Raw genomic sequence first — 21,391 nt, forward strand, 5'->3', positions numbered from 1 at the left:
GACTGAATTTGCCAGCATAAAGACACTTCAGATTGGTAGTCCTGAAGGTCATGAGGAGCTTCCCCACCAACACACCAAAATGTAGTACTAAAGAAGTGTTTGTGAACCCCGAAGGACCAACCAAGAGCTGGCCCAATGCAATCACACCAGGGTCTTTTATTCATAATCTCAAGCTTGGGCTTAACTCACTGCCGACCCATAGAATGGTTCTGGTGGAGAAAAGCCCAGAACACTCATTAGGACAAAGTTTTATAGGAAATGACAAGGAAGGGGTGAATGTTTTGGGCCTGGCAAGCATCTAATTGGGGGGGGGGGGGGGCTACTGTGGCCTTTAGCATAATTGGCTGATGCTGGGAGCCAAACCACAAACTTAACTTCTGCTTCCCTCCTAATTGGTGGTTGTTAGGCAGGGCAGCCTTGTAACTTGGAGATTGATGCTAGATGCTGGATTTGTTGGGGGAGAACAAGCTGGAAACTGAAGCTAGGCTCAGGTTTAGTTGGGAGAAAACTTGGAAACTGAAGCTAGTTTACTTGAGTTACTCTGTTAGTTTACTTGAGTTTAAACTTAGGTCGGGTTTTCTAGGATGGAATCTGAACCAAAAAAAAAAAAAAAAAAAAAAAAGTGGTCTCTCAAAAGCACTTTTTTAAAAAACAAAAACAAAAAGAAAACCTGACTATGGTGGTTTTAGCATAAAACAAAAGGAAAAGAACTGTTCACAGTTATATTCAAAGCAAAAAGCCTGGTGGTGTCCCTGAACACGTGGACAAGCAGTGTCTCTGAGTCACGGATACCAACACCTTTCTCTGTATCTTTTTGCTGAGTAACTGGATTGAACACACAGCCCTTTTATGACAAACACAAATTCAAGGTTATTACAAGCGTTCCTTCCTAAACACTTCATCCCCTACCCGCCCAGACCTGAGGCTGATGCTGGAGTTCCAAGGATGTAGGTCTCAGAAAGAGACAGAGCAGATTGAACTGCTGGGGTGCCAGCTTCCATTCCAAGGCAGTACTCTGCCTTCTTTGTATTCCCATGAGTACCGAATTGTGCCTGATGCCTCCAAATCTAAACACTAATCGTGCCGAAGTTAAATGTCACCCTGACAACTTGGGAATCTTTGCCAATGACCAAAACAAGTATTTAAGGGAGGCTTTCCAAGCAACAAGAATTTGATCAACAACTGCATTTAAAAAAGATGAACGTTCTCCCTGAACACCTAATTCAAACTCAGACAGCGGGCACTGTTTGTTCTGTGTAGCCAGGAGTCTCTTCCAGCAGCTGTATTTGTTTAAATCTCTTAGGGATACAGAAAAATAAGAGAAACCTTGGGCCCTTGAAGCTAAGAGCAAGAAGGAAAAACAAAACAAAAATCTGGGAAAATCCAGCCACGATATGATATAGTACCTAAAATGTTGCCTCACTGGGGGAATTAGTATTGTCATTGGGAAGAGAATTGTCTTTCTGGTGAGGTCTCTTGTTCCTGATCATGGTTTCTAGCACCTCTCACAGAAGCTGGGTAGAGTTAAATCATGCCGTTGAACTAATCGCCTCTCTTGCTCCTGCCCGTGCAATGGTCTTCATCATTAACCTTTCTTTCTAACAAATACATAATTGGGCTTAATGAACAAAGACTAGGGAACATGCTAACAAACCTAAAGGAGCTTTTAACATACATGACTCTGGGAGGCATCTCTCCAGTCACCTATCATGATCCTAGTGATGTACAGGTTCGAGAAACTTTAAATTCTGTTTACCAGTGAAGGGATACTTTCCAAAAAGGGACTGGAGTAATTACATATAAAACATGGACTTGTCACTGTGGATAAGAGGGAAGGCCATTGTCTTATCTTGATCAATCTTCTAATGACTGGTGATAGAGTTGTGTATCAGTACCATATCTCGCCCTGAGATACCAATAACAAAGTTAACTGTTTTCATGTATATATTGAAATCTAATTTAAACTTGAAGACAACTGGAAACTGTTAGTCCTATTACAACAGAATTATTAGTCCTGTTACAGACAAGGAAATAGGAGATTGCTGTAAAATGACTTTCAGGCTCACATGTAAACAGTCCCTGTAGTCACAATGCAAAATTGTGTCACTTTATAAAGATCTGAGGAAGTCCTCAGGGACAATCACAGGGCTGCCACTGCCAGCCGGGAGAGTAAGGCAGCCACTGGTGGCAGTCCTGCCAGAGCACAAAGCTCAGTATGTTAGAAAAATTGTGGTTAGGAAATAACTTCAAAGATGCATAAGGTTTGACAATGGTTAAAGACCTCTCACCCACAGCCATATATTTATTTCACAAACATTCAAAAGAAATGAACCCGAGTCCCAATTGGCTTGTCTTTCAAAGACTCATAAGTATGTGTGGACTCAAGGCTTGTGATTAACAGCCAACAGGAAAGAATACACATGAAACCTTGTAGAAATGATGGCTAGTGAGACTTCTGAGTTTCAGTCATTTACAGCAACCTAGGACACCCCAAAGCCTAAGTGTATGTTTCAAATTCCGTGTTCCGTGAGTGAAATGTGCAACTGTTTCCCGAGTAAAGTAAAGTAACAAACTGTTACCAGCAGGTGGCAGCCTTGCAGAAAAGATCAGTGGGAATTTGGAAATTCTGATATTAGAAAAAAAAAATCCAAGTTTTAGAAAGAATTGTGCATCTAATATGATTGAATCATACCATAGCATGAAGTTTTGTGAGCAATGCCAACTAAACCTGTCGATACAATTAACTTCAAAATTACACGCCACTGTATACAGGCATTTAATGATTTCATCAATGGTGTCCTGGTGCATACTAGATAAAGATACAAGGTGGAAACAATTCTAAGGAATGGTGGGAAACAGAATCAATTTAAATGTTGATTTTTACAATTACACACTTAATATAGTTTGTTTTCTTATGTGAGCCTGGCAGAATATTTTATATTCTTGAAATCTTATTTTTGTTTTTTAAGACTTCACAATATATGTGTATATATATGTGTGTGTATATATATATGTATATATATATGTACATACATATGTATATATGTGTGTGTATATATATACACACTTCTTAGGAAGGTCAACATATGCTTACACTGTTTATAATACTTCAAGGTGTATTTAGCACATTATTCAAAGTTAAAATGGCAAAATCCACTTGGCAGTCGTGACAAATGAGTATTTACTCCCAAAATATTTGCTGGGTCTCTTACAGGAAACTAATTTTTCTTCAAGAAAACCACATTTTCAGAAGGAAAAAAACTGTGCCGCCCACAGTTCCTATAACAAATTCCTAATTCCCAGTATCTCGGAATCCGATCTTACGTGGAAATTGGATTGCAACATGGGTTAGGATTACATCATACTCGGATGTGTGGTACTCTGTTAGAAGAACTCCAGCCAAGTAACAGGATACACTGCCTTTATCTCCGTACCTTACATACATTCATAAATGCAATGAAATCTGACATAAGTGTTCACACATAAATTAGAAAAGCAGCTTGAAGGAAGAAAAGCTAATTTATGAGGAAGTTGTATAAATTCAGAGGTTCTGGGCAGATCTTCTTTTGCCAATTTAAAATGAAGTGTGAGGGTGCTGAAGACCAGGAAGAACACAGGCGATGAGGTCTGAGGAGGCTCCCATCTGAGTTCTCGGTCACTGGGGAGGCTCACGGGGCATTACCGCAGCAACAGCACCTCTACCAATCACGAGCTTGGTGTTAGCATCGCTGCACGTCAGGCTGTCCTGTTGGCTTTTCTTCAGTCCCTTTTATCCTTCTTGGTCAAGAAGCACATCACCTGGAACTGTACCCTTTGTGTGACAGAGCTGAGATTTCAGTTCTGAATGCCAACCCAAAAAGATGCTCCACAATGGTCCTAATCTTGCTCCTCGGACTTGGGACTTTCCTTCTTCTGTGTGAAGACTGTGCTGATTCTAAAAATGAAATGAAATAATAATAAAAACAGCAACAACAACAAAAACAAAATGTCCCAACAAAAACAAAATGTCCCTTCTCCACGCTTATTTGCTTCACTTATTTAATTGACATATCCACATTCATCAGATGATTGGGGTGTGAGGCAGAAAAATCCTGCCCTTCATGTTCATTGTATAATGTGTGCTCCGAAAGAATCGGGTCATCTTTTATAGCATTATAAAATCTACTGGAATACTAAATGTCAATCTGTGCTTTATCCACTCTGTTAGCAGGCTGGGCTTTCGAAACCAAACTATTGCCTGGTCAGCCATATTACCCTTTCCATGGAGCAAATAATCAAAGAAAAATTGTCCTTGATTGTATGATAGGAGTACAAGAATTCATGATGTTCACAAACATGTTATTCAGTCCATGTTCAGTAATATGGTAAGTGTAAGTGTCCATGTGACCTCCAAGAAAACCAGTTTGAGATGAAAACCTCTGCAGAGTGACCAGGAATGCATCCTTTTGCTGAGGTAAGCCTTCATAGTCATTATTGGAAGCTAAAGTCAATTCTGCTTTCTTGGCATCTAAAAAATAAAGTTTTTTTTTTGTTTTTTGTTTGTTTGTTTGTTTGTTTGTTTTTCACAATGAATTGCTCGAAAGCTGTGGTGTCCAAGTTTTTTTTTTTAAATCAGCATTAACAAGGTGGTCCTAGTACTTAAACTAATAAAGATGTTATTAAAAGAAAGGCTTGGACAAGTACCATGCAGTCATAACTATAGAATAAAAGCACTGTGCCTTTGTACAAAATTGTGTGTGTGTAACCATCTGCGCATGTGTGGAAGGTACACATGCATGTGTGTTTGCATATAGAAGCCAGAGGTGATGGGAACTGTTTTCTTGAATGAGTTTTATTGATTCAAGTAAGCTAACTGACCATCTAGCTCCACAAACACTCCAGGTTTAGGTTTGTATATATCCTTCTCCAACCTACTGCTAGACTTATGTACGGCCAGGCCCAGCTTTAACACAAGTACAGAAAGTCTGAACTCAGTTCCTCAGACTTTCAGGTCAGGCACTTCATGTTCCCAGAAACACTATTAATGATAAACCTCAAGACACATAATCAACTTTAGACTGACGCTCAGGTTTTGCATGCTTTTGCTTATAATGGTGATACAGTGAACTAGTGGGGTATACCTTATGTAATCTCTCTCTTTTGGAAATCTTAGAATGGTTGAGTAGACCCAGAGTAAAGTGAAATTGGACTTTAAACGTAATGACTTTTGAGTGTTACTGCCACACTGTGGCACACCATGTGCACATTATGATCTGAGGACAATAACCAACAGAGCAAGGGTTCCAGAAGCAATGTTTGGCTTTGTTTTCTTCCACCTTGGAAGGAACTTGAGGCCTTTGTGCAGGACAGGCAGGCACCACCACTGAGCTACTGTTCCAATCCACCAAAATCTCACGGAGCAAGCTCACTTCTGGATGGTAAGAACGAAGATCTAAGACAACTCTGAAACAATTAAATTCAGTTGGAAAAGATCTTTCCTTACATATCACAGGGAACTATCTACAGGATAGTAGACTACCTTACTTTAGCCCCTGAGCCTTCCCTACATAAGATATGTCTTACCATGCTGACTCTCCTAAGAGAGATACCTTTAAAAGAATAAAGCTTTGTTATTGAGACACAAAGGAGTAAATTCTATGCAAGTAGAAACACTATGATTTCACTTCCCTGCTTCCATTCTCCTGGGAGTTTGATCGACACCTTCAAGGCAGCCTGGTTGGGGCTGGCGAGGCAGCTCAGTTCATAGAATGCTGGGACAAGACTGAATTCAATCTTCACCCCTACCTGCCTAAAATGGACAGAGTGACACGTGCTTATAATCCCAGCACTCAGGAGGTGGAGGCAGGGGGATCAGAAGTTCAAGTTGACCTTTGGCCACTTAGTGAGTCGGAGGCCAACTTAAGCTATATCCCTGTCTCAAAATCAAAATAATCAAAATTAAAATTAAACCAGATATGAGTGCTCCCCTGGCCAGACCATCCTTTCACTCCTGCTGTTCAAGGAGTTTTGTGCGTAAGAATTAGAATATAAAGTGGTGATATACACCTCTAACTTTCTTGGGAGCTGAGGAAAAAAGACAGAGTTCATGACCAGCCTGTGCTAGGGAGACATTGTGACTAACCTGTGGTAGCAAGACATTGTGACCAGCCTGTGCTACAGTACATTGCCTCAAAAGAAAACAAAAAGCAACAGGCAAGAACTAGTATTTGGAACATATGTATAAATGGTATGTTAAATTTTGTGGTCAGCTTAAAAAATCTTCCACATTCGTTTTTGCTACTTACTAACTATGGAACTTATTCCTCCTGCCTCAGCAATCTCTCCCCAAACATTGGATTGTTAATAACCAAATAATCATAGTTTCCTTTTCTCAAATGAATAACTATTCAAAATGAAGTCATTGGCTTTCTTTCATATGCTAAATTTCCCAGTATAGAACATTTTATCAGAAAGCGACATAAATCAATAACAAATTAATATTCTAATTAACAGACACTTAGCAAGCTACCTTAGATACAGGATCCAATCTGGTTGCCAAAGCTGGAAAAACAGATGTTACCTCTGTTTCAAGGGGTTTTCACACTAAACGGTGAAGTAGAACAATACACACTTAATGTGCTTTGTACAGTAAAACAATTTCAACGTTGTATCAGAAAAATAAAATTACATAACTTGATGTTTAACCAAATTCTATAGACTGATTTAAAATGTAAAATTCATTTTACTTTATGACTGCAGATATTTTTCTTTGTTGTAATCCAGTCATTGAAATTGGATTTATCATGATTAATATTTTTATTCATCTTCTCATCTTCTAGCTCTCCCGCCATAATTAAATCATGGGATGAGAGTCACTCTCTAATTAGCTTTATGGCTTTCAAAAAAGATACACTAGTTCTCTTTTAAATGAACTGTCACTATAAATTATGCAGTGTACCTAAATCATTAGAAAAATATGACATATGTATTTTATAATAAATAAAAAGTTGACACACACACAAAAAAAGAGCCAGCCAGTACACTTGGGAAATCCTCAGAGGTTATACACTGAACAAGATGGGAGTGGGTATAACAGCACTCCAGCACAGAAAGGTAGCAGACCATCAGAACAGCCTCTGGGAAGCAGGACATTTAGAGGGCGGTAGGAAAGTCCCTTCAGCCACAACACGAGGCTTCCTCCTCTGAAGCCATCAGGAGGATCTAGAGATAGTAGATAATTAAAGGCATGGTCACATGACCACTACATTCCCTTCGACCCTGATAACAGAGGACACCAACCAAGGAGCAGCCAGGGAGTTTACGAAACTTGTACCCAGAAGCAGTCTTGAGTACCTAGAAGTGTCTATGAGCCTGTGCTTTAACTTCCCAGTCTCCTTCCACCTCGTGTTGCATGGCCTTCAGACAGGGACAATTGGATATGGCCTTTTCCTAGAGGAAATGGGTCCCTGCTGAAACTAGGACGGAACACTGAAGAGGAATGCAAGAAGCAGCATAAGGAGATAAAGACACAGGAGTGTCTTTGAAGTTGGCAGTGCTGTCTCTTTAAAATGGTTTCCTCATAATTCTGTGCATCCTATAAACAGGATTCACAGAAAGGAATGGGAGAGTTGCATCACACTGGGGAAGATGGCTCCATCGGTAAGTGCTTGCCTGGAAAACATGAGTACCTGAATTCAGATTCACAGAACCCATGTGAAAAGCTGGGCTTACGCCTTTGATTTCAGTGCTGGGGTGGGAGCGGGGCTCTTTGGGGCTCCATAGACACCCAGTCTTTTTTGTTTTAAAGACACATAAAGCACATAGAAACAAAGGAAGGGAGGAGGAAAAGAGAAAGGGAGAGGCAGAAGACAGAGGAAGAAGAGGGAAAGGAAGGGAAGAAGGAAGGAAGGAAGGAAGGAAGGAAGGAAGGAAGGAAGGAAGGAAGGAAGGAAGGAAGGGAGGGAAAAATCAGAAAGGTAGGAAGGAAGGGAGGAAAAGAAAGATCCAGAGACCCCTGAATTCTACAATTTATGTGTTCTTTCTTACTCATCATAGTTTTGATCTTAGATACTACAGCTCTTTAAAGGAATCTTTCACCTGAACTGGTATCTTTGAAAATGTTACTAGCCACTTCAGGATGTAGACTCTGCACACCAACCCGTGAATCTGGCCATAGGAGAGCTATCTCGGGCAGAGCTGATGCTGGTTTGGATCTGAAAAGTATCTCACCTTCTTCTCTGAATAAATGCAGTTCCTCGCTTCTCCATCCAGACTCTCCTAAGTTGTCCCATAGCACTCTGAAAGGAAAGCAAATGACACAACCAAGGAAAGTGAATAGCATAAAAAGAAATGATGCAAGAAACTGACACAGACAACCAGCCTGAAGCTGTTAGGACCCCATAACACCAAAAACCAAGGAAACCACAGAAAAATGCAAACTACACCAAGCTGTCAAGCACATAGAGAGCAAAGCAGAACACTGTGTTTTACTCTGTAGGTGACTGTTTTGATGTTCTGTAATACACCTGCAGAGCTATCTTTGATTCTCTGGATGTTCTGGTGTTCCCTGGATGGAGGTCCAGCTCCTGATGAATTACGTGTGGGTAAAGTAAATGGCTGGGAGATGAGAGGCAGATTGACCCAGAATGAACTCATTCCTTACTATGTCTTTTCTGACCAATGAGCGATAGTGGGCTTTTAATGTAATTAAATATGATATTCATGTAACAGTGAAAGGTTCTTGAAGATGACTGGTCCATTTTCAGTAATTAGAATTATAGGCCAAAGCATATGCATGGCACAATAAATGACTGCCATTAATCACGCTGAGAGAGACCTGCAGAGTGCCTGGTCCTATCTTACCCTCTGTTTTCTCTCTCACCGTGCCAGCCCATGTCATCTTGCTTATTGGTTAATTCTCAGTGGCATCTTCTGCCCTATGTTCTACACATGTGAGAAAGAAGCTGTAAATTCTATGCAGTTTCAGAAAATTTGCCTCATTTCATTCATTAAATACAATCACAACATTCCTCGAGTTTTCAAAGTGATCAATTTTAAAATGTCTTTAAAATTAAAGCAAATTGTAAGGCTCATTAACGTTTGTTCTTAACAAATTAATAACAGAGACTGGTGACATAGCTCAGTGGCAGACCACTTGCCTAGCACACATAAGGTCCTGAGTTCAATCCCTGGCACTGCAATAGTAACAATAATAACAACAGAAATACTAACCTATTACAATAAGAAACCTATAGCTTATAGTACTGAAAGAAAAAGCTGCTAAGTATGCCTTGGCTGGCTTAGCTATTATTCGAGTATCTGCCTATACACTCGTCCCCAGCTTGTGAGTAGCCTAGGTTTTTATCTACTGGCTCAAGCCAACGAAAAACACGTGTATAACAGACCTGAAACAGTCTCAACGAAGAGAAGATCAGAATCAGTAACTCAAAGGCAGCGAGGCTAAAGTCCGAATGGCATTTCAGACCCACCAAGTGAGTGGAGATCCTCTTCCTGTAAGAAACCACCACCACGTGGGTAACAACACAGCAAACACAACTCTCATCTCAAAGAGAGTAAAAGGAGGTTTGTTCTGGAACTAAATAAGTGTGAACATGGTTCAAGAACTCCGATTTAGTTCTCTTCCAAATACTATATTCCAACAATTTGACAGCTAAGCGTTTATGGTAACAGAACAAAAATAAATGCCATAGATCAAGACACTTTAAAAATACAGTGGTGGAGACGTCATATATAGGCATGTTTGTTATAGCAAAGGAGGGAAGCTCTGCTTTAGGCCTCAGATGCTACCTGATGACATTACTATCCTTTGGGTTGTTTTCCATTCATACATTCCAAAAGGGTTTACCTGATAATCACAAGGATGCCACATCAGACACAGATGTCTGTCTAAGGGGCTAAGATAACTCAAGCTAGTTTGCCCATAGATCTGCAATATTTTCTAATTCCCACAACCACTGGCCTTCTAATCCACCAACCAGATTTGAAGAATGGCTAACACAGGCACAGCTTTTTCTGGGGACTTCAGTCGGCAAGCCTCAACAGAACTTACTGGAATCTACATTGTGCAAGAAACTGTGTGAGATTAGATTTAAAAAAAAAAAAAAAAAACAGCCAAAGAGAAACTGCATTTGATATCTGTCTGGAAAAATCACCTGTGATTTTCAATAATTGCAATTATTATACAGTACTCACATGACCCCTAGATTTAAAAAAGAAAGTCTGCTATTCATAAGAAAATGTATCTTGGACAAAAACCAGTCAAGCCAAACAGTCCTGTAACTACAAGTGGAGAGAACCTGGGCCCCATCCCGAAGGTTACCATTTGGACTCTGCCCTTTATTGTGAGAAAGAACGGACATTTCTATTTGTTGAAAAACTTCATTTCTAGGGTCGGATCAAGTTAGAATAATGACATTATCCAAAGTAAAAATAAGTGCCAAATCCTCTTTCCCACTCTGACAACTAACTCATTCACTGGGTCTTCGAGCTCCCCATACAGAGGCCCTAAAGTAGGACTAGGCTTTGGCTATCTAGCTTCCAGATCTGTCCATACTTTATCCAGTTGGTCCCCAGAGAAGGAGCCAGACATCCACTTAGTCACCCTGGGTTCTTAGTGCCACCTGAGAATAGATTTCACCAGCTCTTTGTATGTCTCTCCATCATTACCTCTGCAAGTCTCTGGGATTCCAACAGGACCTTATGCCCCCTTGGGGCTTCTCATCTTTCTCCCCATAAGAGCCCTGTGTCCACTCCAAGAATTTGGTATCATGTCTATTCAAAGGATAAAATATAGAACTCCCTTCCCCTTCCTCTTAGTTTTAATAAGCAACTACATCAATGAGTAAGTCTTGAAAATCTTCCAGAAAGAAAAGAACGGTGTGAATTGCCACATTTACTTTTGAATTTCTTCTTAGGCAGGCACAAAGTTATAGTTGCTCCTACAGAGGTCTCCACAAAGAGGCCAGACTTCTGGGCATGAGAGACCCTTTGTTCTGAGCAGTATTAAAAAAAAGTCAGCTAGTGGACAATACTCCTGGAGAATGTCTTTGAGATATATATATATATATATATATATATATATATATATATATATATGACAAAATGTTTCCAGTATTCAAGCCAAAAACACCTACAAAGTCAAAACTATTGCCAAGGGTCTCCGAGAGTGGCCATCTCCCCAGTGGCTTCTAACCATCCCATGCAAACAGCTACGTGGCTTTCAGGATACCTGCCTATAGGAGGCAAAATCCTGGGTGCATTCTTTTTTTTTTCCTGTTAATAATTTGATCCTACGTAAATGAAGTCTTGGGAGAGATAAATAAGGAGTGATCAGTTGTAATGGCTATTAGTATCATAGGCTGGTAAACTTTTCCAGGGGTGGGGGTGGGGGAGGCTTTGCTGTAGTGTGGAAGGAGGTCCGGAAGGGTGTGGTTTCAGCTGGGCCCTCTGCCTCCTATTAATTTCAAGTATGCCATTTGATATCCAGATTATTCCAGCTGGATAACTGGTTAGACCACACACATGCTCCAACACCTCCAAAGGCTCAACCACCTCAGTGCGCAAGCTCAACTCGTAAGAGGAAGCGGAATATTTTTCTAATAATGACTCAGACTTTTCAAGTGGCTTTGCTATCCTCAGCTACCAAGACTTCAGAAAGAAGCCGTTGTTTCTTTTTGCTCCCTCCACACACACCCCACTGACCTGAAGACCTTGTTTCAAACTCCCAGGAACAGAGAGAAGCCTAAAGCAAGAGTTACATGTTTTAACTGGACCTTTATCTACTTCGTGGGTTCTTACTTCTTCCACTCTTTCAATGCATTAACACTTGATAGGAGAGAAAAAATTGAGGGAAAAGGGAATGTTAATGTTGGACTACTTCCTGCTGATTAGGGGTGTTTTTGTCAGGATATCTAATTTCTTGTTGTTTCTTCTTTGCACACGATTACTTAACAAACAACAGCAAACAAACAAACAACAAACCCTCAGGGCTCTAGCCTTTATATACCCTCTGAAAAGTCCCCAGAATTCCAAATGTTGCACAATCACAGAAACTATCTGCTCCTGGCAAAATCACACCCCTGCTAGAGTACAAGGCAAATCATAGTCGGTTGCTCTGGACAGTCTGAAGCAGCCCATCATCCCACATCAGGGGTTAAAATGAAAACACACTCTTACAATATTCCTGTCTTTTAAAAGAAACTAAAATTCTAAAAGATACAGATGTGGAAATGTATATAACATATTATATTAATAATAATGTAGCCTTTTAATGATCCCTTCTATGAAGAATATAAAGTCAAAATATCTGCTGCCCTAATCACGCTCTAAGCAGGCAGAAGTTAGGAAAGACGGTGATGGAGAGTAACATTCGTCCTTCATCAGTCACCAAGGAAAATCCCTATATGATTCGACCACGACAAAAACCAAGCCAGCTCCTTACGTAGGTTTCTCTTCTCCATTCTCCAGACTCTCGGATATAGCGTAGGCTAGTGAATGAGCAGAAATAGGCATAACGCTTCACTTTTTAAGGTTAACTGATTGTTCTCTTATACATGTGAGCCTACCAAAAGGAAAAGAACAGGGGCCACATAAAGTTTGGCACTAATGGATTTTATTTTGTTTGCTTGCTTTTTCCTTTCTTTTCTTTTCACTTTTTTATGTTTAAGGAAAACAAGTTTATTTACCATACTTCAAGGCAAAAAAAAAAAGCCACAAACAGGGCTGTTACTCCTCCCACCCCTTATCCACATGAGTGAGAACTGTTTCTCAAATATAGTGTGCAGAATCTCCTACAGGATTTGTTAAAGGCTTTGAATGATCCTCCCAGGAGAGTCACTGTTGCAAAATTAACTTAGGGGCAAGGGCTCTAAGCAGGCCTGAGCATGACAAACATGGCACCCACGGGTTTTGCCCTTTACCCTTCTTTCCCTTGCTAAACTGTGAGACTACATTCCTAAAGCTCGCCCCCAAGGTCTACTCCCTTATTTGGCTGCTGACTCATTCTGGAGACTGGTCATCAAGGTTCACCTATCAAGGCATCATGGTCTAGCAATCAAAATCCATTATTCTGACTACCCTAATTAAAACTCCCAATCAGAATTTACCAACACATCCTAGCTCATTCTAACACAGACCTCTCCCTCTTCCCTCTTAAAATCAAACACCTACAAAGCTATCTGCTCCTGGTTTTGTCCAATTCAGATTCAGCGACTTTGTCTCTTTGCCTTGTTCAATAAAGGATCTCTTTGAATTTGGTCTGTGCTTTGAAACTGGCATTTGGGTGTGGTCTGTGCCTAATCTGGGGTCTGGATGGGAGCACCATGCAGTATTTGGGTGCCTTCAAGGGGAAGGAAAGATTGGTTTGGCTTCTAGGCTACTGTGCATCACTGAGGTAGGCCAAAGCAAGAGGACCTCAAGGCAGAGATACGAAAGCACTTACTGCAGCAGAGACCACAGAGGAACATTGTTTCCTGGCTTGCTTTCCATGGTTTGATTATCTTGCTTTCTTATTACAAAACAGGAGCACCTTCAGAGGGCCAGCACAGCCTACAATGGGATGGGCCCTCCCACATCAATCACTAATCAAGAAAATGCCCCACATACACTAATCTGATGGAAGCAGTTCTTCATCTGAAGATGAAGGCAACTCCCTCTTCCCAGGAGACTCAGATCTGTATCAAATTGACAAAAACTAACCACCAGCATAGTTATCACCCCCAGGTGACTCAGAAGCAGGTGACTGCCCCCACACCAGGGGTGTAGTTTTAGGTATCTATCAGTGGACGCTGAAAGTTGAGAGAAGTATTACAATCGTATTAATTTCCAAATGTTTAGTTTGCCTTTCTGGGGCACCATGCTTTAAACAGAAAAAAAAAAAGTCAACTCTAGAATAGAATAGTAGAATAACCTTCAGCCTATTAGAGGGTTGCAACTACACTGCCAGAAGAAATCAGGGTAATGAAAAAATGATGGAATTTGTGGGTTAATTAGCAATGCTGTGCTATTTCGTGCCAGAGCAGGAAGGGTACCAGATGGCTCACAAAGCATTCCTGACTTCTGAAGGTGAAGAAAATCCCCAAGTGTAAGGAAGCCAAACCTTAGACCTCACTTAGGTTCCTCTGTCTGCACTGGGTGTGACTTTGTTCTGACATCATGTTATTTGCAATCTATGTAAACCCTGCAGGAAGAATTTTGTTTTAAAGGGACAAACTTTCAGCATTATATCAATACATACATCTATCATTTATCAATCAGGTAAACTTCGGTTGATACTGGGAACATAGATGGTTGAGATGCAGCCGTGGCTATCAACTTCCCCACAGTGCCCTGAAGACAACTAAAGAAAAAAAAACAGTTCAAGGTCAGATGTCAAAATGGTGACAAGAGGCAAGGCACAGATGGAGTATCCAAGCAGGAAGGCTGGAGCATGCCCAGTCTGAACTCACTCTTGACTGCTTAAGATTTGGCAGGTGAATTAAGGTGACAGAGGAACAAGAGAAGTAGCAAGCATGTTTGGTGTCAGTTTGCACAACAGGTCATTTGGATTGGCTAGGATACTGCATGCTGGGACCGCTGGCTGGAAACTCACCTCAGGGGCGAGGCACGCACATACTGTAATATAATTTACTGAGAAAGAAAAACCCAAGGAGGCACAGAGGAGGGTGTGTTAAAGGGTACAGAGGGGACTGTGGTTAAGAATGTCTAGTGATGATGAGGAGGGCTGAAGAGAGCAGAGTAGGTAAAGACACAAGGGACAAGAGTTATGCAGCGTCATCTACAGGCCAGTGGAGAGTGCCTGTGACCAGCAGGATGCCGGAAGGAAACCAAGTGACTAGATCTAGAAATTTCCAGATTTGTGATCTCTGGATGAGTGGAGGTACCAGGAACCTTGCTAGGACATCCTGGCAGAAGAGCAGTACAGCTCATAAACTCTGCTTCGGACATGCTGGGTCTGAGTTTCCTGAGGCATACCACTTGGGCTGTTTCGTTAGATTACAAATAAAGTCTGAATTTAGGGATATATAGAGAAAAAATACAGTTAGGGAAAAAGGTGGTATAAAATATTGATATATATGAACAAACACTAGATACTGACCATCCAGAACAGGTGTTTGACCCACCTGAAAAGATTCTAGCAGTTGGGTGTGGCCATCTTCAGAAGATCACAAGGCAGCAGGAGAGAAGAGAGAGGCCAGAGAATAATAAAGGATAATAGATCGGGACAAAGACATGTCACACAAGGTAGACTGGGGAGGAGAGAGCTTCAAACATAAGTTCCAGTATAGCTGTTGAAAAGACATCTTGCCCACCCTTCCCCAGGCTTCACTATTTGTGATACTCATGTCTGTAGAGATCCGAGCAAGACCCAGTGCAGTGTTCTAAACTTAAGCAATACTCTAGAAACCCAGGGGGTGAATTAAAATGGCCCCAGATTCAAAGGGGAAGCACATAAGCATATTTCCAAGGAGGTAGAGTTCCACTAGACACGGTGACCTCAATCACACTGAAGCTGGTTCTGGTCTAGAGGCTGACATCGAGGGCCACTCTCGTTTGAGCTGTTTGCTGGAATCTCAACAAACCTCACTGGTCACTCAACTTTTCTAACTCAGTGAGCCTCAGTCTCTCTGTCTCCTTTCACCTCTTCCTCCTTTCTTCCCCGTTGTCCCTTTATACCCCCTCTCCCTCCTTCTTTCTGAGTTTATTCATCTTAAATCTGTACTCCTTTTTTTCCCTGTAGTCTCCCCCACTCCAGGTTGCTGTCACTGAGGTTTAAACAAACCCCCCCCTCACACACAAGCACGCTGCAGCGAGTATTTACTTCTAAGATAGAACAGGAGTATTCTGTTTGATCTGCGACATTAAAAAAAAAAAAGAGTGGGGAGGTAAAGAAATAGAGCCAAAGTGAATACCAAAATACTTTACAAGAATACACATGACTGACTTGAACAAAGGGAGGCAGATTCCGTGTGGTTGTACAGAACGCTTACTGAATAACTTGAAAAGATTCGGCTTTTTGAAAGAGGCAGGAAGGTTCTTTGAGCTAAGATGCTATGAAAACTAATGTTCAAGTATGATTTCAAATTTTTCAGGCTTTTAGGGAAAGACTGGGTTTTGATATGCTTAGAAACCAGAGCCCATGCAGCCATCGGCACATAAGACACTCAGCACCAGCGTTCGTCCACGTACCCATGTTTTGCTTGCTGTAAGCTCAGCTCCCTCCGGGCTCCTGAGCCCTGATGTCTTGATGCGCCTCAACCTTGGGCAGTCAGATGCCAGAGGCAACCACGTGCAGCTGTCTGGCACTGTTCGGAGCATGCTCAGTTGCCTGCAGCCACTTCTGCGGGTCCGAGCTCAGGGCTTGGGGTCACAGGCAATACTTTACCTCTGGATTTGTCAGTCACAGAGAAGAAGGTAGACTGCTATCGCGAATAAATAGCTTCCTGTCTCCTTGACAGTTGTCAGAGTGGAATATGCCGGATCTGACAGCCGGAGCCACTTTAGTAGCGTTAATTTGCATAATCCACCTCCGTGTTTTTCCAGCAGCCTATGACCAACATAGGAGTGGGGGGGCGGGGCTACTGGAGTTTTAAAAAAGATCACGGTATGGGGGCGTGGCCGGAGGTGGGGCCAGGCTAAAAGAGCCCGCCCGGTAGGAGGAGCCTGGTCACTATCCCAGAATCTGACAAGATCTCCCTAAAATAAATAGATAAATGATATAGATAGATAGATAGATAGATAGATGATAGATAGATAGATTAGATAGATGATAGATAGATAGATAGATAGGCAGACAGAAATATAGATGATAGATGATAGGTAGATAGATATAAATATTTAAATGGGTGTGGGAGGGCGGGGAAGAGATCCACTAATATTTCAGGACTGTACCCAGAAAACTTATGAAGGTGTTAAAAATATTTTTAGAATACTTATTTTCCCCATCAAAACAACAACTTAAAGACTGCTCTTTAGAGAGAATATCGAAACTGCAAATAATTTTAATGGGCAGTTTTATAAACTCTCGCAGAACCCCATCACTCAGATTCCACTGCAAACATCCTGCTGTGTCTTATCCGTGTCACTTCGAGGCGTCCACTGTGCTTTTGCTGTGACAGCCTGACTGCCTAGGAGGCCCCAGAGGCTCTTGCTCCCGAGGTTGTGTGACAAAACAGCCTTAGAGACTAGGTAGGTTAATATGTGGGTGGGCTGGTTGCCGGTGGCATCCAGGATGACACTCGAAGACGCCTTTGCCTGCGTGTCCTTGAACGCCACTGCGACGCGACGCTCCGGAAAGTTGCGGTGACAACGCCTGCAGCGCCCTGCCCCCGACAATTACCAGTCACCAGAGTCTGGTGGAAGAGTCACAGTGGCTCGCAAGAGCACCGCCCAGTGGCCGCCCTGCCCCGCCCAGAGGCGGGGCTTGCTGAGCGAGATGCTCTCCTGCAGACAGCCGGGCTCACCCGGGGTGGGCGGAGCCCACCGCCCGCAGCGGCCTGCCCCCGCCCGCGGCTGCCGCGAAAACCCGGTTCTTCAGAGAGCACCGGACCTCGGCGCCGCCCGGAGCCGCACTGGGCATGCTCGGCTCTCGCCGGCTCTGGCGCCTGTAGGTGGAAGCTCCGGCTCCCGGCGGCGGGGCTCGGAACCCGCATCGAGAAGAGGCGCGGGCGGCGGAGGAGGTTGGTGCGCGCTCGGTGCTGCAGAGCTCCCCGGGTGGCCATGGCGAGCAGCGCACGGAGACCACCCGAGTGGCGCAGCGGTGTCAGGTCAGTGAGGGCACTGGGCGGGCGAGCCTGGGCGGCGGGCTACGGTAGGAGGGAGCCCCGCGCCGGGTTTGTGGTCAGCGGCCGCCGGAGCTGCAGAACTTTCAGACGCCTGGGCTGGCGGAGGCTACGCGCCTAGAGGTGCCCTGCGCTCCCAGCTCGTGGCTGGTGGCAGGATGCTGGAAATATATGCAGGGCGGGGACCGGCGGGTTGGTGACAGCCGCGTCCCAGGCTCGTGCCACAACCTTCTGAGGGCCAGGAGTGCGCTGTCCATTGCGCCTTAGCACAGAGCCCCCCGGATCTCCCGGGAGAAGAAGGACGCCCCACAGACAGGGCTCTTCGCCGGGCTGTGGATCGTTCTTGTCACGGTGCCTCAGTTTCCCCAGACAGAGAAAGGGGTGTACTGGCCTTTGCCCGGAAGGCGGCGTGGGGAGCGCCGAGGCGCCGAGTCCTGATGCTGCAGGACTGTGGGAAGCAGCGGGTGCTAAGAGCTGCCTCCTAGTCACGGGAGCTCTTGGAGTTTGTCGCATTTCCCACCATAGCAAGTTGACACGAAATTGTCTCATGGCCTGGAATAGGGGAACGTGCTTCTTTGGCTAAAAAAGTAAATGCGAAATCAATCACTTTTAAACCCAACCATTGCTTGTCTCCCTCTTTAAAATAACCTGGGATCGCAAATTCCAAGGTTTATCAAGCAAACTGGAAGAAAGAAAAGAAAATGTTTGCAGGTGCATTAGCTGCTCACCCTGTAGAAAATATTATGGCTCCGTTGTCATTGTTTTGAAAGACACTTGTTCAAAGTGTGGTTACTGTAGCAATCTTTATTTTGCGCTAGCTTTATATTAAGACTTGGAAACGGCACTGCAGAAACAGTGGTTTTGAAGTTTTCTCACTTTTTTTTTTCTAGACGAAACACTTTTTTTTTTAAGTTGCTACTATACTCAACATAGTAAAATGTTCAGGATGAAAAATTGCAAGATAGAAAATGAATTATTTTCAGGAGAGACTAAATTAGAGCAGGGTGGTTTGCAGACGTCGAGCTGGTGCACAAAAATGCCATCAGTACCTTCTAAGGCAATTTTCCCCTACGGCTACCCATACACATCTATTAAAATATTTACAAGTTTGAGGAACCCCAGCCCATGACTGGTTCCGTTTCCTGGTTCTGTGTGATGCACCACGTTTAAAATCTGTCACGATTGCTCCATACACCGTCTCCTCATGCTGTTCAGAAAGAAGCCAGTAGGATATTTCCTTAGCTGTGTTTTTCCGATTCATAGCAGGGAGCTGGGCATATAGGTCTTAGGAGTGTTACTGGGTTGGTATTTTTGTGTCCCATGGTTTTGCAAGTGACACTAGATGTACGTAACAGACCATTTATTTTAAAAATAAATCTCCCCACACTCGTGTGACCTTATTCAAACACCCTCGCCCTTTTTGGCTAACAATTGAAAATTTTAAGACAATTTAAGTAACACAGCTATTGTTTAATTTGAACTTTCAATATTTTTTTTTCAAGAGCTTCCAAACACTTAAATACCAAGTGACTACTTGCAGTAACCTAATTGTTTTCAATCTCCGACCAACTCATTTAGCGTCAGTAGTCAAGTGTGTTTGTATGAATTCAGAAAGTATGTAGGTAGTAGTGTTTGCCTAACTTAGAATCCATTCTAGCATTTGCGGTACAAACTGTCTTTTCTAGCAAACTCCAGCGGAACACTTACAATTCTGACAGTTTCCACAGCCAATCATATTATAGTTAAAATCAGCATTAATGTGCAAATGCTTGGTTTTAAATTTGCTGTGATAACTCCGTGGAATGGGTGAAAGAATAGGGGTTGGTTGGTTATGTGGTTAGAACTAATTAAAGGCTGACAGAGCCATTTAACATTTATGCTCCAAACAGAGGCTCCGTACATTTATTGGTCTTGCCTCTGCCTTCACCCGAGGTCTCTTCATGCATTAAAATATCACATTAAATTTTCTTCCCCACAAACTTTTATGGCGAGGCTTCAGAAGCTGCAAGGATGACTGAGACATCATGACTCACACCATCTAGTTTGGAGTGATGTGCCCGAAGACAAATCAATTAGAGTACAAAATAAGTGTTGCAATCCGTATATGTGTGTGGGCCTGAAAAGAGGCAGAGAAAAATGACCTCCTTGGGTTTGGAGAAGGAAAGGCCCTTGTGAAAGCGGTGACTTTGTACAGACTTTCTGGGAATACTGAGAATCGGTTCAGAGTCTTTTAAGTGAAGAAGTAGGTCCTCTATACAGAAAGAACCTATAATGCTGGGCAGGAAAATGCCTCCGTGCATGGTCATGATGAGACTTTCTCGATTTGCTGAAGAAAGAACCTTGAGATAGGAAGATAATTCCGAATCATCCATGTGTGCCCCGTGTCATCCCAGGGCTCTTAAAGGCCAAGGAAGAATTCTGTGGTGGTGTTTTGAGGAAAACTCCATGGGCTGCTGCCAGCTTTGAAGATGAAAGGGTCTCACAAGCCAATGTGGGCAGTTGCAAAAGCAAGTAAGAAGATTCTTCCGCCACCAGTGCTCCACATTTAGCCCGCTAAGACGCATGTGTGCCTAGATACATTAGTTTTTATTGTCAACTTACATGTCCCAGATCAGATTGGCCTTGTGGGTGTATCTGTGGGGCATTGACCTTTAAAATGATATATATGAATTTTGTTGTTAAAACCTTGCAAATAAATAAAAGCATCACACACCCTAATTAACCACAAGGACATAAGCTATATTCTGTACTCAAAGTGTAAAATTGAATGGAAACAGCCTTTGTTTTAAATGCCAATTCTGATTTTATAGAAAAGACAGACTTCAGGTCTGGTTACTATGGGCATTTTCTTGATTACTAGTTGATATAGGAGGGCCAAGTCTACTGTGGGAGGCGCTATTCCTCAGCCAAGAGGGCCTGAGCTGTATAAAAAGGTAGCGGAGCATGAGTCAGAGAATAAGCCAGCAATCCAGCCAGCAAGCATGGTCCCCCAAGGTTTCTGCTTTAAGCTTCTGATTGAACTGCTGCCTTGTGATGACAAACTGTGGCCTCGGGGGTCAAAGCCAAGTAAACCCTTTCCTTCCTGGGTTGCTTCCAGTCAGAATATTTTACAACAGAAAGGGAGCTAGAAGCTGTGGTGAATTTCCAAACCACAGAACAATAAGATAATGAGTGTTGTATAAAGTCCCCGAAACTATGGTAATCTCTTATGGATGCCATAGAAAGCTCATGCAGCCTCATTCAAAGGGAGGTTTGGTGTAATGAGATAACAGGCAGAGGCAGCATAAGAGACACAAAGTATTCCCTTCGCAGTGATGAGTTAAACTACACACAGAGGAGGGTGGATTTTATCCCATTATAGGTAAACAATGGGAAACAAGTTTAGGGCTTTAAACAGCAATGTGAAACAAAGCAGCTTGCTGGCCGGTTTTACCTGTCAGCTTGACACAACCTGGAGTAACCCGGGAAAAGAGTCTTAATGAGGAATATCTAGATCATGTTATTCTCTGGGCATGCCTGTGGGGCATTGTCTAATTTAATTGATGTAGGAAGACACAGCCCAATGTGGGTGGCACCACTCCCTAGGTAGGGGTACTGAACAGTATGAAAAAGGA

The 21,391-nt window shown here is 42.7% G+C and overlaps 1 protein-coding gene and 1 long non-coding RNA gene across 6 annotated transcripts in view; one reads left to right on the plus strand and one right to left on the minus strand.

Annotated features, from left to right (window-relative positions):
- Positions 1–682: 682 nt before the first annotated feature.
- On the minus strand, positions 683–16,530 carry LOC143434704 (uncharacterized). Of its 5 annotated transcripts, none has more exons than XR_013104418.1 (4): positions 16,382–16,530; positions 9,384–9,489; positions 8,209–8,276; positions 683–3,934 (listed from the first exon to the last, which is right to left on the minus strand). It is a non-coding gene; the product is annotated as an uncharacterized LOC143434704 (long non-coding RNA). The 5 variants fall into 5 exon arrangements; XR_013104416.1 differs by having other exon boundaries at positions 16,186–16,530; XR_013104417.1 differs by having other exon boundaries at positions 683–6,582; positions 16,186–16,530.
- Positions 16,531–17,441: 911 nt separating this feature from the next.
- The window catches only part of Mfap3l (microfibril associated protein 3 like), a 43,770-nt gene continuing 39,820 nt past the window's right edge, over positions 17,442–21,391 (plus strand). The window contains exon 1 of the mRNA XM_034520432.1: positions 17,442–17,762. The gene's annotated coding sequence lies outside the window, so the exon portion shown is untranslated. The remainder of the gene's footprint in view (positions 17,763–21,391) is intronic.

The sequence above is a fragment of the Arvicanthis niloticus genome, chromosome 16 (genome assembly GCF_011762505.2).
Source record: "Arvicanthis niloticus isolate mArvNil1 chromosome 16, mArvNil1.pat.X, whole genome shotgun sequence".
Taxonomy (NCBI): Eukaryota; Metazoa; Chordata; class Mammalia; order Rodentia; family Muridae; genus Arvicanthis; species Arvicanthis niloticus.